Genomic DNA, 18,929 nt, shown 5'->3' on the forward strand with positions numbered 1-18,929 from the left:
GATAAGCTTGCAAAGCATCTCTCCATCATTTACCATCAATCCTGGCTCACTGGTGAGGTCCCAGGTGACTGGAAGCTGGCCAGTGTGATGCCCATCCCCAAGAAGAGCTGGAAGGAGTATGCAGGAAACTGCACACTTGTCAGCCTGACCTCAGTGCCCAGCTCAGGGAACAGATCACCTTGAATGCCACCACATGGCACCTACAGGATGGCCAGGTGTCACGATCCAGATATTCAAGTTCTTAGAAATGGCTCTTCCCCAATTAAGTTGCAAACAAGACCATGTGCCCGTAACAATTGTATAGATTTTATTTGATAGTAAATATGAGAGAGAGAGAGGTAGGAGAGAAAAAGTAAGAGAAAAGACATGGGGGAAGACAGAGTGACAAAGACTCAAATAATAAGAAAAATTTCACCACTCTGTGAATCCCAACAATGTTCCATTGATCCTCTCCAGCTGGTCGTCTTGGTGGTGAAGGTCCCCCGAAAAACATAGAATCCGATGGGTTAATATATGCTCGGGCCAGGTAGGAAAACTCGGGCACCTTCCAGGGGCGGGGAGGGGGTCTTTGCCATTCTCTCTTACAACAGACTCTGGGTTTGTCACACCACACCCAGTTCTGTGGTGAAAGGCTTCAGGAATGATTCCAGGAAGTGCTCTGGGAGGCCTTTGCTTTGGGAGGATCATGGTACCCCCTCAGCTGCCTCTCACGTGAATGTCCGCAGATATTTCCTTTCCAGGGTTGGGGGTTTCACAGCTGGGCTAGTTTCTGCAAGGGAGGATGGGTCACTGCCTCTAACCAGAGGTTACACCCAAAACCTCCTTCCCTGTTTTAGGGAGGAGTCTGTGTAAACCTGGCTTCTGTGGGCTGTGGTCTCCCCCACCCCAAACCCAGACAGAAGAGAGTTTCTACTGCATTTGGCTCTCTTGTAGATGCATTCCTTTCCCTCAGCCTTGTTCATTTCTCTCCAGGCCTGAGATGAATAACAGGTTTATCTTTATTTAATCTCAGCAGTTTGACTTACAGACCAAGGTTCTTCAAGGAGGTTTCTGTGGTTGTAGCTTCTTTATAGAGTTTTTTCTGTAATGAGGAAAATTTTATATCAATGTTTAAGGCATGAACTATTTCAGTCCCTGACACCAGGGGATCAGACCCAGCCAGCATGGGTTTAGGAGGGGCAGGTTGTGCTTGAACCAATCTGATCTCCTTTTATGACCAGGTGGATGTAAGAAAGGCTGTGGATGAGAAAGGACTGTGGAAAGTCTTTTTGGACTTCAGCAAAGCCTTTGATACTGTCTCCCACAGTAAACTCCTAGAGAAGCTGGCAGCCCATGGCTTGGACAGCAGCACTCTGCTGGGTTCAGAACTGGCTGGATGGCCAGGCCCAGAGAGGGGTGGTGAACGGTGCTGCATCCAGCTGGGGGAAGTCACCAATGGTGTCCTCCCTCAGGGGTCTGTGCTGGGGCCTGTTCTGTTCAATATCTTCACTGATGATATCAATGAGAGGATTGAGTCCACCATCAGTAAATTTGCAAATTCCACCAAGCTGGGAGCGTGTGTTGAACTGTTGGAAGGTAGCAGGGCTCTGCAAAGGGACCTGGACAGGCTGGATAGATGGGGAGAGTCCAATAAGATGACATTTAACAAGTCCAAGTGGCAAGTCCTGCATTTTGGCCACAATAACCCCCTGCAATGTTATAGGCTAGGGACAGTGCCCACGCGGAAAGGGACCTGTGGGTGCTGGTGACAGCCGGCTGAACATGACCCAGCAGTGTGCCCTGGTGGCCAAGAAGGCCAATGGCTCCTGGTCTGTATCAGGAACAGTGTGGCCAGCAGGAGCAGGGAGGTCATTCTTCCCCTGTACTTGGCACTGGTGAAGCCACACCTGGAGTGCTGTGTCCAGTTCTGGGCCCTCAGTTTGGGAAGGATGTTGAGACACTTGAGCACTTCCAGAGGAGACAACAAGGCTGGTGAGGGGCTTGGAACACAAGCCCTGTGAGGAATGGCTGAGGGAGCTGGGGTTGTTTAGGCTGGAGAAAAGGAGACTCAGAGGTGACCTTATCACTCTCTACAACTCCCTGAAAGGTGGGTGTACTCAGGTGGGGGGTTGGTCTTTTCTTTCTCTTTCAGGCAACAGCTGACAGAACGAGAGGACACAGTCTTACCCTGTGCCAGGGGAAATTTTGATTAGACATCAGGAAAAAATTCCCCACTGAAAGAGTGATTGGGCACTGGAGTCATGTACCCAGAGATGTGGTGGAGTTACCATCCCTGGACATGTTTAGAACAAGACTGGACGTGACACTCACTGCCATGGATTAGTTAATGAGGTGATAGGTCATGGGTTGGATTTGATGATCTCAAATCTCTTTTGCAACCTAGTTCATTCTGTGATCACCAAGAAAAGACAAAGCTTATCATTCTCTCATTATAAAGTATGAGAGATTGCAATCAAAGTAACAAATAGTTAAATGGCAGCTATAGTATATTGCTTTGAGCAAAACTTTATGTAAAACAGGAAGTCTGTAAGAAAGCCTAGCTCTGTTAATGTTCTCATTTAAAAATCAAAGTTCTTTCTCAGAGTAAAGTTATTATTTTCTTGGGAATACTTGGTGTTTATTTCCCACCCCAACTTTGTTAATGAACCATATCTAATAAGGCCAAAGTAAGAAACTGTAGCATCTATATTATCAGCTGTGACTGAACTCTGTTGTTTATAGAACCTGATTCAGTAGGAATGTTGCAAATACTATGGCACTGCACAGCCTGCTTGCAATACTGCTTTTCTTAAAATTCCCAGGTAAGTCTTATTTGTGAGATCAGCTCTTCTGTAAACTGCAAAATCATCCTTCAAGTGAGATCAAATATGTTGTATTAGCAACCAAATAAAAAAGCAAGAATGTGGAAGCAGCAGCTCTCCCCACAAGGGACACTCTGAAATGTGCTATAACCACAGATTAGAAGTAATAAACACCAAATTAGAAAGGGCAGCAATCTTCTTTTCTATTGCAGTGTTTTAATTGGGAAGGAGAGGAGGGAAGGAGGGGGTATTGGGAAACAGGAATGGTTTCAACATTTGAAGTTTTATAAAGCTCAGAAATACAAGTGATATAAGTGGTCTTATACCTAAAAAGTTTACTTGAAATTTCAGGAGGTATTTTTGTGTTGCCTTGGTGATCCACCAAGTCAATACCAGGCCAAAAAAGCACAAAGTTTCTATTTGTGAGTGAGAATAGGAATTTACTTTTCCCCAAGCAAGCCAGGAAATACAAGGACCAAGACCCTTGTTTCACTTACAATGTACCTCCCACCCCTTTTCTACCCAACAGTAAAAATTACAAAATGGATAATTGTAATTGTAGCAAAAGGTCCTCAAAACTCTTGATCATTAAAATGCCTCTCTGCCATAAGAAAAGAAGATTCGATATCATGCTTCAAATTTTAAAGTCTTCCAAGAGAGATTCAGGAACTACAGACCTGACAACCGCAATACTTCAGAACAACATTAGATGGGCATGACCCACCAAAGCAGAATCAGCAAAGCTTCTGTCAAGGAGAGTCACAGCCCCCAGATTTCTATATTTTAGGAAAGAACCAAGAAGCAGATGGACAAAGAAGATCCAGCTGATAACAGTCTACTCACACTGCTGAAGGCCCTTCACAAAAGGATTTCTAAGGAGAACAACGAACCATGAGAAGAATTTCATACGGTTTAAGTAAAGGTGGCAACAATAAATACTAATAAAATTTTAAAAGACAAAATAGCAGCCATTTGTTTGCCTACTCTAATACCTCAATGGAGGGAAGGACCTTGTAGTCCCATATATTCATAATCAATCTAAGAAAAAAAAAGAAAAGGATAGCCTAGGACAACCATACACAACTGGGATATGCCCCATTTTTGTCAAATGTTGTCCAGCTATTTATAAACATTTGAATTCTTAATAAGAAAGAACATACAAAAATTTGAAGAGGAGAGAACATTGTGGAGGGAGGACGCACATGAAGAAAAAAAACTTCCTCCAAACATTCAGTGGAAAAGTGACTGGAAAAGAAAGGTCTGAAATCAGAATAAAAGCAGTCGTCTGGTGAAATCCTCACTGAAAAAGACATCCTTGCAGTCCTGAAACAAAAAACAGAGAAGGAGCCAAGAATGAAAGAGGGGTGAGCCACCAAACAAGGGACATAAAACTTGCTTTCAAACTAAAAGGAACAAAACATAAAATAAAGCTTTCCTTTAACTTCACACTTGTTAACTGAAATTGCAGTAGTCCAAATACAAAACCCTATTTGCATCCAAGCAAGCAACCAAGACAGACAGATGAAACAACTTTCAGAAGTTATACCTGAAAGATATGAGACTGTGGGAAGCTACTGTCAGGAAAGAGATATACAGAAGGATAAGGAAAAAGAGGGAAATCAAGCGTGGGGAAGAACAACACAAATACAAGAATCATCACAGCATTTTTCTTCATTCCATAGGTTCATGTCAAACACTTGCTGCCATTTGTCAAAGACTGGGTCTCCAGTGAACCTCAAGTCCAGCTTAGAGCCTTCAAATACTTCCAGAAGTGACTGTACAGATGAAAATACAACACAGACAAGCAGGTGTTTGAAGCGCTCATCCGATGAATCCTGCAGATCATAGCTGTAATTTCAGTCTGAAGGACAAAGCACATGTAACATCAGTACTTTTGTGCAGTATAGGAAATTAAGAATACAGTGGTCTAGCACTTCATTTCCCTGACATACTGAGACTACTGTATTATCAGCATAATCTATATTGCCCTAGGTAATGATATATCAGTGCCATCTTAAAACATTTATACACACATTAGTGTACTTTTAGTATAAACTAAGAATTACTGAAGGAAAAGGTCACGATGCCTAAATGATGAGCCTGCTCAGAAATCAAAACTTCTAGAATTAGCACAGCTTTTTTTGAGACTAAAATCCTGGTTTGTACTGGAAGATTTTGAGTCCTAAACTACAACAATTTTATTAAGACAAACTTTAAGCAGACCTTCACTGTTTGTTAAACATCAAAACTTCTGTCAGTCTTGGTGGTGTGAGCAAGGAAATACTATCAGAAACTGAAAGAACTTTAAAAAAAAAGTAATTCTTACCAAAAACACTAAAGATACTCCATTTGAATATAAATAAGATTATGCAGGAAACACATATCAATATTGAGATCAAATTTCTAATTCTGTAGAAATATTCTGCTGAAACAATAAGATCTGACAGGAAAGGTCAGCGAGTTAATGAATTAATAGGGCCTCAGGATGGAAATAATAAATAATACACAGTTTTATATATTATTATGCAGCTTTGTACAATAAGGCATTTTGTAGAAGAATTGATCATGACACTACACAATAAAGTCATAAGCCATCAATCTGGCATCGAAAATGAGACATTATGATTTATTTGGAGAATATTCAGATGAGACACGTAAGTGTTCTGGGAAATGTAGTATAAAATATCCCCCAGCTAAACTATTAATACTGAGGTGAAAGTCATGGAAGTCATTCTGAAAAGGTAATTGCCATAAAGAGGAAGACTGGCACAACCACTTTTAATCATTGGAGCTACTTTTAATATATTTAATATATTTGCATTTTAAAAGGCTCAGCCTTTTAGACTAAAATATGCACCTCTTATCAATGAGTATTTCCACAAGTTCACTCTTTTTCCTCAACTACTATAACACAGGAATGACAAACAAGAATACATCTGTCACTGGCCTGTCAAAGCACCACTCCTGTAAATAGGTTCTAAAAGCACAAGGTATTAAACACGACAAGAATCTACCTCAATACAAAGATTTTATTCCCTGCCCATGCTAAAATACTCAGTTTGATTGGAGAGAACCCAAATAGAGGGTCACAAATACAAGCACTAAAAATATTGCATTCATGTCATGTATATTGTACTAGACATCAGCATATTTTTTTTTCCTCCAAGTCAGACTCCTTAGAATCTGTTTATCTTAGCAAGGCAGATCTTAATAGCTGAACAGGTTTAATTAAATTGATCTGCTTACATCAAAGTATTTTTTCATTCTGACCACCCATATTTTTAAAATATCAAGAAGTACCCAGATGACAATGGCTTTTTATTTTTGGATGGGCAAAGGAGCAATTATATTAGTCATTTATCATAAAGCAGTACCTTGCAAAAACAAAAAGGTTGGGTTGAAAAATGTTAAATGAAACTCTGTAATATAAAATTCTGTCCTGACATTTCAGAAAACAGCACATTTTAAGAAGTGACAACCACAACCCCCAACTACTCCTTACAAAGCTACTTATTTGAAAGGTTTAGGGTAACTCAAGTATTTTCTGTGAAGACACCATAACATCTTGAAGGCATCAGCATCAGAAGCACAGTGTCACAGGAAAAGTCAGTTTATAATAGAGCCTGGTCACTTGATAGAGTGACTGGATGTAAGCACTGCAGTTATCACAGCCTTGAATCAGTTGCCTTCTAGAACCATGCATAACTACTTTTTTAGGAGTTAACTTCAGATCAGATTTATAAAACAATTTCCAGTCACCTCCAGCTTCATCATTCCTCTTAAAGGGGTGGTTTCCTCCCATGGATCCCAGAAGAGAGATATACTTCAGGAAGCGTCAAAATAATTATCTGTACTCAATGTGTGAGGTAACAGCATATTCCCTATGTTTTTAGAGGTAAACATTACTAAACACAGCTACCTGGATCAATAAAGCCTTCCAGAAAGTGGAAATGGGATATTATTAGTGTAAAATGAGAAGGCAGTTCCTCTTCCCCTCTCTAGATTTTGCCAGGTAGGGAAAAGACTACAAAGTACACTCAGAAAGATGCACTATGCAGTCACATTCTAAAACATGATGACTGCATAAGAGACTGACATTATTAGATTATCTCATTTGGAGCAGCAATTTTTGGCTGACAGATGACTATTGTCATTGAGTCATCCCCCTAACTCTGATGCGGTTTTTTGTTCTCTATGAATACACCTTTTCCTTGCTGGCCAAAGGCAGTCTATTTTGTGCTGCAGTTTTATCTTTATTCCCTGCAGTGCCTGACAATGGGGTTTTGAGAAAATATTGTTTAAAACATCTCACGTAGTGCAGATAATTATGAGTTTGCATGAGTCTGTGTTGTCCATATCTATCCATTTATTCAAACACATACCAAAACCAGCAGGATGCACTAACAAGATCCAACTGAGTATGTAAGAATGTTATTATACCTCCCCTAGAATAAACATCTACTGCTGTGAACAATTCAAAGTCTTTAAATGCCATCAGCATGCAAGAAAAGAGAAAATTACAAATCAATGTGTACCACAGATTTAAGTGTATTTTCCAGCTGCCAAAATAAATTATTCTTATGTGCACAACAGAGAACATCTGAAACAAATCAAGCCATGCAAATGCCTGATTGAGTGAAGTATACAGCATGCAATGACTCCCTAATACTAGAACACTGAGTGTGTCATTTTCTGGATACAGTGCTGCCAAACAAGTATTGTAATTTAGCAATACTACTACTAATTTCTACAATAATATTTATAATCTATTCTTCAAAACATTTTCTCTAGCACCATAATGAATTATCATGCTTCCATCTTATCAGAAATTTGCTGCTGCAATGCATATCGTGGTTTTTATTTCAGAAAATAATTTATTTCTTACTGCCTGCTAGAATCATCTTTAAGCTATCACTGGCATTGCATACTACTTAAGGTTAATCTACTTATTGCAAGTTACATCCATTATGCCATATTATGGGGCTTCAACATAAACTGGACTGTTCTTGTCCATCATGTATAAGAAATATTGTATAATTCTGTCATATTACATATGTGCCTCATTTAACCTCATCACATACATAATAGACTGTCCCTTGACTACATTCAGATGTTGCACATCAATATCAGAATTGGTGAAGCCTGTAGATTAATTTTTATTATTTTTTAAATTCTGGAAGAGGACTTTCTAATAGCTCAGAATGCTTAAAAATTTTCAGCCTTGGGGTGGCTTTTTTTTTTTTTTAATCAAATTATTTAACATTTCACTGTATGCTGTACAGAATAGTTAGAAGAATACCCAAGCTAACATTTTGCTTCCAGTTCCCAAACTGTATCAATACAGTCTGATACAAACACATTTGCCCTGTGTTGCCATAGCTATACTTTTCCTTGAGTCTGCACACAGTTCTACAAATCAACACTAAGGAACCACTTTGCCAAAGGTTGCACTGCCAAAAGCTTAATACAAATTGTGAGATTTTACAAACCCTATAATAAAAATAATACTTGGGATTAGTCCCTGTCCTGGTTTAGGGCAACAGGACACTCCCCCAGAACTTTACCTTTTTGAGGTTTTTAAGTGAAGCAGAATATTTTCTGAATCTATCCAGCTTGATGTGGTACAGAAAAACAAGCAGTTCTAAGGAAGAACTAGACAAAGCATTGTTATGATATCAAAGACAAATATCTAAGTCATTTGCAGAGCAGGGACAATGAAGAGTTTTAAAATCTATACAAATAGTTGGTTCACTGATGAAGATCTGCTAGCAAAATAAACATTTCAAAGCAATCTCTTGCTTCAAATTAGCTGAGCAATTGTTCCAACCACAGTAATGAAACAATAAGAAGTGAAATGCAAGCCACTTTCTATGCAATCCTTAGAAGCGAAGTCCAACTCTGACCCCACTTGAACATTTTACAGCGGAACCACCCCAACTCTTCTACCCAAAGAAAGTTTCTTTATTTATCCTGTAAAAATTAATGCAGCAGGATATAGAAACACTGGGATTGACTCAGGTATAATGAAAATAAGGATCCTGGAACAGAATTTACTGAGGAAATAGAAACTGCTATAAGGTAGCCGGATTGCTATTGAAAAAGCCGTTTAGGGCACAATGCTAAATGACACCAAGGTCACAGTTTCAATCCCCATTCAATCTCTGTACAGGCCATTCACTTAAGAGTTGGACTTGATGATCCTTGTGAATCCCTTCCAACTCAGAATATTCTGTGAACTCTGTGAAAACATTATTCAAGACAAAAATGCAGAATCCCTGGGGTCAAAAATGAATGTGAACTAGAACTGCATACTCAGTAACTCTTCAATGAGTGACTCTAGGGCCGTGATAACCAAGCACAGATCACCAAATAATCCTGACCTACAAACTAAAGATTGTTCATCAGTGCAACCCTATGGCGAGAGCAGTTATGTAACCACACGGGGAGAGCAGATACCCAGAAAGGACATTTGCCTGACTAACTCTGGGTTTACTGCTGCAGTTTCAGGATACATTGACTGGAAAAAGGAAAATGGCAAAGAACATGAAGGCTTCGCTCAGCTAACCCAGCAAAATTGGAGCAGCAGTTCAGCTACTTTCAGAATCCCTCTCAGCATCCATTTCCAATCATTTAACTTCACTTCTCAGGGAAAAAAAGGGTTTTTCAGAGAGACCCCAAGAAAGTATCCTTCTCACAATAATCTGTGAACCATTACAAGGAGACGTATTTTATCATTCATTATATTACATGACTACAGGTGCTTTAAGACAAGATCAGTGCTTCCTATGTAATGCTACAAAGATAAAGAAATTTTCCGATGAAGACAAGGATACACCTTCTCAAAAAGTCAGTGAGGGAAATGTGAACACAGGAGGTAAATTATGTATTGACTGAACTTCAGACATTTCAAATGTACACTCACATGTTTAACTGTGCTTATCACTTAAGCCCTGCTGGGATCAAACCCTTTTCCACAGATATGCTTCTGCCAATATTCTCACTGAAAAAAAAAACCAAAAGCAGATGGTGAATTCATTCACAAAAATCTAAATGAGACGTATGCATAAGTACTCAAAGAAATTTTGCAGAAAACACCTTTCAAGTCACTGGTTAAAATTTACTCAAAGAAATTCAACGTAGATTTCTTTCATTATCAGATAAGATATGATACCTTATAAATTTCAAGGTAGCAGAATAAGATAGGCCATGTAACTGAAAAGCAGGCAACACAGTCATGAACTGCTTGCATGCTAAAACCTATTTCTCCCCACAGTTAATTAAAGAAATATGAAAGTAATGAAGCTGCAGGTTTCTGCTACTTGGGGTGGAATTTCTGGATAATGATGATGATGATGCCAACTTGCTTCATCATCCTTACTATCTCTAGAAGAAGCAAAGCTGAAAGGACATGACTGAGGAGCTACTTGCCTGTGTCTGAAGGTGACATTCCCAGGCTGAAGTTGCTGATGCACCCTGCGCCATTCTTGACACACTTAAGAGTTTCTCTGCCTAAAGGAAGCACTTTCTACAGCCTTACATTCACTTAAAATGCAAACTAGGAAAAGCACCACCTATAATATCAACAGGAGTTTTCTAAATCCAATGAATAAAATTAACCAATTTCAGGGTCAATTACAAAATTCCCTTTCAGCCAATTCATTAAACTCACTTATGTGCTCTCATTAAATTCCCCTTTATGCTAACATTCTTTAGTGGTAGAAACACACACACACACTGAGGGCCAGAGAAGTCTCTTGATTGTTACCATGCATGACCACAATCCCCAACCTGACCAGGTTATACACATCCTGCAAGAAACCCACCTAGAGTGGGCTTTTCCTGGGAGTAGTGGGGTTCTGAGTGGGAGCCTTTCCCTTGGGGCTGGGACACCAGACAAAGACACTTTCTGGGACTGAGTGCCCTCAACACTGTCTTGTGGAAGTAATTTTTCTGCTGGATACCCTTTAGTGACCCTTTGGGCAAAGCAAACCCAGGCACCGCTGAGTGAGAGGGGCTTGGGGAAGGGGAGGGTGTTGTTGCTTTTGTGAACCCTCATGACTATTAGGAAGGTGCCGCAGAAGTTAAATCAAACTTCTTTGCAAAAGCATCTTTTCACTGCTCCCTATTTTATACCCTATTCTGCTAGATGAGAAGAAATCTATGATAAATAATGATGCTCTGATAAATAAATGATGCTAAGTCTCACGTGCCTGTGTGACTGCTCTTGCTGCCTCCCAAAGTTATGGAATACAATGTGAAAATGAGCATTAGTGAAAGTTTCAGGAAGGAAGTGTTGATTTGTGATTAATGTCCTCTAAAGATGAGATGAAAGTTCACTATGTCCCTGTTGCCAGATTGCAGCTACATTAATTAATACATTAATGTATCAGTTCACATATTCCTTACAAATGGTTGAATTCTCTTCTATAACCTGTCCAATTCTGACAATAGTAAAAAGATGCTACCCAAGTGACATACTCTGTATAAACTTTACTGTTTTACAAGTTTATATTACACTGCAATCTTCCGTCTCACAGTAATCTACTGGGCAGCTACCAGTTATTTTCATCAAGGACATCAGGAATTTCCCCCATGACTGCTTAAGATAGTTCCATGCTTGTGGGAAGAGATCAAACAAGATTTATGATAGTCACTATGTGGCAAGACAATTTGCCTGACACTGATGAGGCTAAAAAAGATAAGGCAGCTCCCAGCAGCAGACCTGCCAAATAATTCAGCAGATAAATGAATCCCTCTGTGATCCCCTCTATGAATACCACTAGGATTATGATAAAACAAAGGCAGATTCTGATGTAAGTGTGGGAAGAAACAGGTAAAGAAGCAAAAGCAGTAGAAAAAAAATAAGGGAAAGGAGGTAGAGACTGAAGTACAGAACTTTTTTCTACCTTCAGCTGCAGCTCTTATCCATGTTGTTACATACAGTGAGGTGTATCTTGCAGATTCCTGCTGCAGTTTCCAAGCTGCAAAGAGTAGCATATGTTGGCTACATTTGTTGTACCAGTCCTACACTACATTCCCTGAGTCCTTAACAGTGGCCAACAACAGAGGAGACGGGTTGTTAGTAACACAAATAAATTACAGAAAGCCTTGTCGAAAAACTCCAGCAAATTACTGCTCAGTAAATTGCTCATTGAATTCTGAGAGATATGCTGGAAATAAATTCACCTCTCCATAAGGATTACAACAGATCAATGCATTCCATGGCCATCCAAAATGACTTTCTGATTCTACACAAACTCCATCACTCTTTTGGGACTTGTCCCATGACAAGTTCTTTACTCTACCTTGGTCCATGAAAGTTCATGTCTAAGGCTCAAAGGCCTTAGATTTATCTCACCCCTTTCCATGAACCTTAGCAAGTTTCCTGTTACTACAGTAATTTGCCACCTTCATGGAAAAAAAAGAGGTACCTGAAGGAAGCCAAGGAGGGGGAAGTATTCATTTTCCTTCAAGAGAGCAGAATTTTGGAACTTGGGCTCATCAGATGAAGCCTTAGCATGCCCCATGGGAAACACTGGTAGCAACCTGTGCCTAATTTGCCTACACTATAACCCCTTAGTAATAAAAGTCTTTGCTTTCTCATGCCAATGTCTTTACAGGAAATAGCAGGAAATTAAAGTAGCAGGCAAGCATCTGCAAGACTAAGTCATTCAATGGAAAGAGATTACAAAGATGGCCAGGCCATCTTATCTTAGACCAGCTATTTAGGTGTCTTACAAAGCATCCCAACAGTAGAAAAAATGAATGCTTAAATTGTAGGTGACCTTGCACAGGTGCCAGATGCTGCCTGTGACAGAAACAGAGTGAACTGTCATGGGCCATTCTCTATGAGCAAGGCTTTCTGTGCATGTCAGTGTATGTTACACATCACATTGAAACAAGAAAAAGCAAATGAAAGGATTACACTGCCCTATACAAGATATGCCAGGAATGTTTAATGCTTGGTGCTTCCACAGGACTCGAAGAAAAAAATCAACGGAATAAACCAAAAATTATTTGCTACAACACTGTCAAATAGGCCTCCAGAGACAGAACAAAAAAAAACCAAAGACAAAAATCAGAAAGAGAAAAATGGGGGCGGGGTAGGATGGTAAGTAGGAGACATGTCTACATCTTGCAGCTTAAAATCACACTGGAGTCTTGAAAAAAAAGCCACAAAAAACTTCCAAAATCTTAGTCCTTGGAAAAAGATTCAAACTGCATCTTTAAAGGAAGCAGGAAATTATTTACAGATAGAAAAAGTTATGATTACCTGTTCATCAGTTTTCACAAACATACATACATATGTTTTACCTAGGTAAGAATGTCTCCACTATGAGAGTATCAATCTAACAAGAGATTGACAAAAAATAGTTTATAATTATTAATTGAGGGCAAATCAACTTCTGATACTCTTTAAAACGGAATAAATTACTTTTTTGAAGACAAATCTCAGAGAAAGCTATAGTAGCTGCTACAACATTTGGACAGCATGCAATGCTTTCAGTTGACTAAGTCATAAATTTGAGGTAGTCTGATAAGTTTCTATAGATGTTCTGGCCAAAAAACCAGTGAGAATCAAGACTGTTTTTATGTGACTATCTAAGTATTAGCTGGAAACAAGCCATTTCCTTAAATAGAATTTTCAACAGTCAAGACAAAACTATCAACACAAATCAAAAATTTAAAGCTTCTTCTTACTGAATGTAATTCTGTCCAGTTTCACTGCAAGACAATTTATTTGAGCTCTCAGAGACGGACCATTATAAAGGACATCTACACTGGAAATCCTTACTGCTGAATTAGTAGGAATAAACATAAAGAGCTGAGCTAAAGCTCCAACCAAAACTCTAGTTTTAATAAATCCTGGAATAAATGTCCCATGTAACACAAATATGGATGTGCAGTCTGACTTGCAGATGGGGCTCTCTTTGGATTTCAAAATTTGCAGACATTTTCCTCTTTTCACTGTAATATTACAGCACACAATTTGCACAAAATTACTGCAGGTGCAAAATGAGGGACCAAGGCATAGCAGAAGAAATAAAGGAGAGCCCTGTGACAGTAAATTTAGACTCCACATATAAGTGCACGAAGTAGCTGAAATGGAGGACCCCATGTACATTAGCAATTATGCTGTACTTGCAAACAGTGATTGTGGGGAGATGCCAGAAAAAAGCCTCTGTCTCTCAAAAGTGATAAACTTTGTGGCAGTTTTTTTCCAGTTCGGCTTGCTGGCTAATGAGAATGAGGCAATGTACTTATCAGGAATGGATACATTCTGAATTCATGCTTCTTGGAAAGAATTCACTGCAGATTGGCTCTTAACAGAACAGAGCTGCATAAAACAATGCAAACCTTTTCATATATTGTTCAACAATAAACAGGTTAACTACCACTTCAATCCAGAAGAATACCCTAAACCAACCCACAGACAGAGGTCTCCAGCTGCATGAATGATCCATGATCCAGTTATGATCCTTCAGAAATACTGAGGAACAAAGGCAATAATTCTTGTGCTCCACAAATTCCTATATGTTTACAAAATATAGTGAAAAATGAAGGCAAAAATAACTGTCTTCTGCTCATGCTTTGAATAAGTTTTAAACATGAAAAGCTGAATTTCTAAAAAACAGCATACTATCAATTACTTCTACTACTTTCTAAAGACAGTGTTATTTCCAGTTCAGTCTTTACCATGTGTTCTACTATATTTGAAAGCAGGTGCAAAACTTGAAATTAAGAAATTACTAAGTAATTGTATTACACTATTACTTGTTCATTAAATGTCTCTTCAGGATGCAGAACACTAGTCTTAGGAAGTTCTGCTTTACCTCACACACAAATATTCCATTAATTACTCTACAGTAGAATTAAATCTGAATTTTTAAGATCCTTATATACATGTGTCATTAGAACAAAGCATAGTGGACATGTGGTATAGTTACTATGATATGTTTTTTTCTCAAAAATATTGCTTTATTTATCGTCTCATCCAGATAGCAAGCCCAGAATAAACTTTAGTTCTTAGTACTTTACTAAAAACTTTTCATTAAACATTTGATGAAAACGTTTTCACTAGGTATACAAGTGTACCTGTCTTTGCCCATTTCTATCAGAAAAGGCAAAGTTGTAAATCAAGGTGTTAAAAACAAATGAGAAAACAATGAACAAAGAACCACTGAAAATCACAAATAATTAATTTTATTAATTATTTACAGGTTTTTTTTCCAAATACGGAGAGTTTTCTAAGGTTTTAGGGTTTTGTTTGGGTTTTTTTTTTAATCAAGTACGTTTATTTTCAGATTCTTCTAAACATCAAGAGAGTTTTTCTGCCCTATTTCTAAGGATATTGTTTCTTTGGCACAGAAGAGTTATTGATGATTCTGATATGCTAAGCATTTGCATTGGCTTGAGGGCTTTGGTGGTGGTATTTTTTGTTCAATGGTTAAATACTTTCTAACCCCTGCAGATTAAACTGCTTTATAGTATTTCAGTGAATAAACAGGGCATAACAGGCTATTTCACATTTCTCTCTACCTTGTATTTTTTGGGCAACATTTCATCAAGACAGCTGAATTTAATTTTATGACTAATTCAGGATAGAAATAATTGTTAACACATATTCTAAGTGGCCTATATGCAAAACAGAAGTAATTCTACCAATCAACAGATGATCAGTGTCTGACTCAGAAGTGCATTTCCCTTCAAAAGATTCATCTCTCTTCCAAAGGAGATCAGCAAAGAATAACTTCCATTTTAGTTTTATCCAATACATTTAAAAGCCTTACAGTTTTCAATTTCATTATAAACCTCTCTACAACTGAAGCAGTATTAACACAAAGTACTGTTACTCCTTTTTCCCTACCATTTTTAGAGGCATGAGACAAAATTTTAAGCCATTTAAGAGTCTGAGAAGAATAGAATAAGCAGTGCTTTGACATTCAGAATGATAAATTTCTCACCATACGCAACGCCCTAGTTTTCCCTGTTGCCATTATTTCCCCCTCTGATTTATGATGGACGCAAGAGACAGGATTTAACTTTCCATACGAATATCCTTCCAACTCACTACACACAAACAGAGATTAAAACCCATCACTTGTTCTTATTTTAACTTCTTGAAACACTATTTTTCTGTACAGTTTCTAATGCAATTATGTTAGAGCTCACATTCAGTTATCACAACTTAGACACAGCAGATCAGCTGAGCTGTAGCAATATGCAACAAAGGCAGAAGAATGCTTTTAGGTCAAATGCTTTGAGCTAAATCTCCTAATTGTTGGAATACATTGAAGTCTGGTAAAAACAAGGTATGCTGCTACGTAACTGTTGCCAGGCAGTAAATCATTCAGATATACCTAATATATAAAACTTGATCACTTGCCTAGATTCTTAATCTGAAGCAGAATCAATCCATTTCATCTGATTGTATCCTATTCATATATTTCTGCAAAGCACTCAATCCCTAGTATCAGGTAGCCATGTACCTTGCTGGGGAGAGAAAGCGGAAAAAAAGAAAAAAAGGAAGATAGTCCTTGTCTCAAAAAGCAAGCACATGGCAACGAGAACAACAAAATCAAGACCATAGCTAAGCACCAAGTGGATGAATGCAAATCAAAACATACTTCCTAAACAGGGGGAGAGGCCAGGGGAAAAGCAAAGTCAATGAAACTATCCACCATCAATCGTTTTACATATTAAATCACAGGTAAAAAACGCACATTGGAACTGAGATGTATTATAAAAGCAATTGCAAAAAGAAGGGAAGAACAACCAAAGCAACTGAAAGGCCAGTTGGAAGAAAAATACTGTGATTACTTGCCTATGCTACAAAGACTTCAGGATATATAGCTACTGTTAGCTTCCCACTATAGTAAGCCAACTGCAGAAAAGAGCAATAATTCCAGAGTGGCATTGCTAAAATTAAAGACAACAGTTCAGATGAACCAACAGTTCCAGCTTGCATCAATGGAAGATCACATTAAATGCCCAAAAATATTCATAAACTGCTCATTGAAGACATTTTCCCCTTTAGAAATACCTCCTATAATATTTTTTTTAAAAATAAAGAACACAAAATACAGAAGCATTTAGGTACACAGCAGACATCTGGCAAAACAAGGATAAATAGCAGGATTAACATTTAGATGTAGTTCTACTAGATGACAACTCCTCTACTGTTACAATAATCTCGTGAAAGCTCTTTCACTAAATCACTCTTTCACACTGATTCCTTTTCAATGCAATTTAAACTCATTGTGTTAAATGAGCACTATTATATTTGCACTAAAATAAACATAAGAATTGTTTTTATTCTTGTCTACCATGTAAATCACCCTCTAAAAATATCACAGTTCTGCACTTAAACATACATATTTAGAAGTTGGTTGGGGTTGTTCTATTTTTAATTGGATGAGTTGGTACCTGAAGTGCACAAATACAAGTAAAATCTTTAATTTACAGGTGTTTATACTGCCTCTCACAGAAATTGTCTTACTAATTGTATAAAGGATAAAATTACAACGAACACATTGTTCTGTCTTCAGCATGTAAGACAAAATTATTAAAGCAGCTGAAAGAAATCCTGAAGCATTAAAGGAAACTGGCTGTAAGGCTTATTGTCATGACCAGTGACAATGGACAACGATGAGATTTCAACAAATTATTATGACCAGATTTCAACCAGTACCTCCATCTTTCCTGTTTGTTCTAATACTTATCTTTTATACAACAAGAATCTTTTACTGTAGAGTGGTATATGCAACTCACTCTATCACCTTTTACTCCAGGTATATAAAAGGGAACTTAGAAGACAAGATGATTTTATCAGTTTTTGGAACTGATGTTTTCTTTCATTAAATGGGCCAGTGCAGTTCACCTAATGTAAACCCTTTCCTTTGTGGAGGTCCAGTGTATGTCTTTACTTACATATAAAGAAAGGAAGATGTGAGTTGAAGAAATGGAAGATTGAGTTAAGGCATATGTAACTTACCAGGTCTGATCACACAGGTGGTAGCTACTGAATTCACTTCTGTTGTGCAAGTTAAAAGCAACTGTCAGCTGAAATCAAAGGAGAGGCATAAATACCAAATCAAGTTTACGTCCATCTGAGACCTACTTCAGGACACATCCTTCATATCTTCAGAAAGGACACAATTATAGCCAATGAAGATACAGCACAACAACTCTGCAACAGTTAGGGCTATTTTTTAAGATCTTGGAACAGTTTGCTTGGGTTTGCTGAACACACATGGTGTTTATGAACAGCAGAAGCAAGTCAGCAATAACCTGAGGAAACTGCTCTGCCTTGTATCACCTTTTAGGTTGACAGTGCTCCTAAAGACTTATTCTCATCCTGATCAATTCAGTTAGTAAACTTTCAGGCTACTATATTAGCCTGTCAGGGGTAGGGATAGCATACTTTCTTGATTCACTTCTAACAGTGATGCCAGAATTTTCTATAATACATTCAACTGTATAACATAATCAAATACTTTAGAAATTGAAATTGCTTATTAAAGGAATTACTTTACTTTTTTTAAAAAAAACCCTAAACCCAGAATCATTGGAAATAAAATAAAAATTCAGCTAGAATGAACAGTGACAGACTTTTCACCATTTTATGACTGTTGGGTTCCCACTGACTTTGGTAGCTTCACAGCATGGAAGAGAAAACACTTTCATATTTCAAAAGAACAATGTAGCCAGAATAATTCTACGTTTTTGTTTACAAGCTTAGCAGTACGGCAAATGACTACAAAAACTTTGTGACTGAGCTACCATTTCCTTGGTAAAGCTAGTATCTCAAAGACTTGGGCAAAAATAAAATCTAGACTGGCCACTTGGCTGCACAGATCACTTTCGGTGTCTGTCATTCTGGCATTCATCACACCCAGTCCACATGGGTAGACATGAACAACCAGCCCCTATATCACTTCAAGGGATCCCAGTTCCCATCAGCAGTCAGTACGAAAGAAGACAAAATGCAGCTGATCATTCTTTTTAGTGTGGCTAAGGACCAAATGCAGAAACATTTCAGCTGCTTCTTTAGGTAAGGTTAACAAGGTCAACTAGAACTGTATCAGCCCTAGCTTATTGTCTTGGAAAGTTAAATTAACTCTCTGG

This window comes from Pseudopodoces humilis, chromosome 1 (assembly GCF_049639895.1).
Source record: "Pseudopodoces humilis isolate 2021_Gansu_Grassland_sample_001 chromosome 1, ASM4963989v1, whole genome shotgun sequence".
In the NCBI taxonomy this organism is placed as follows: domain Eukaryota; kingdom Metazoa; phylum Chordata; class Aves; order Passeriformes; family Paridae; genus Pseudopodoces; species Pseudopodoces humilis.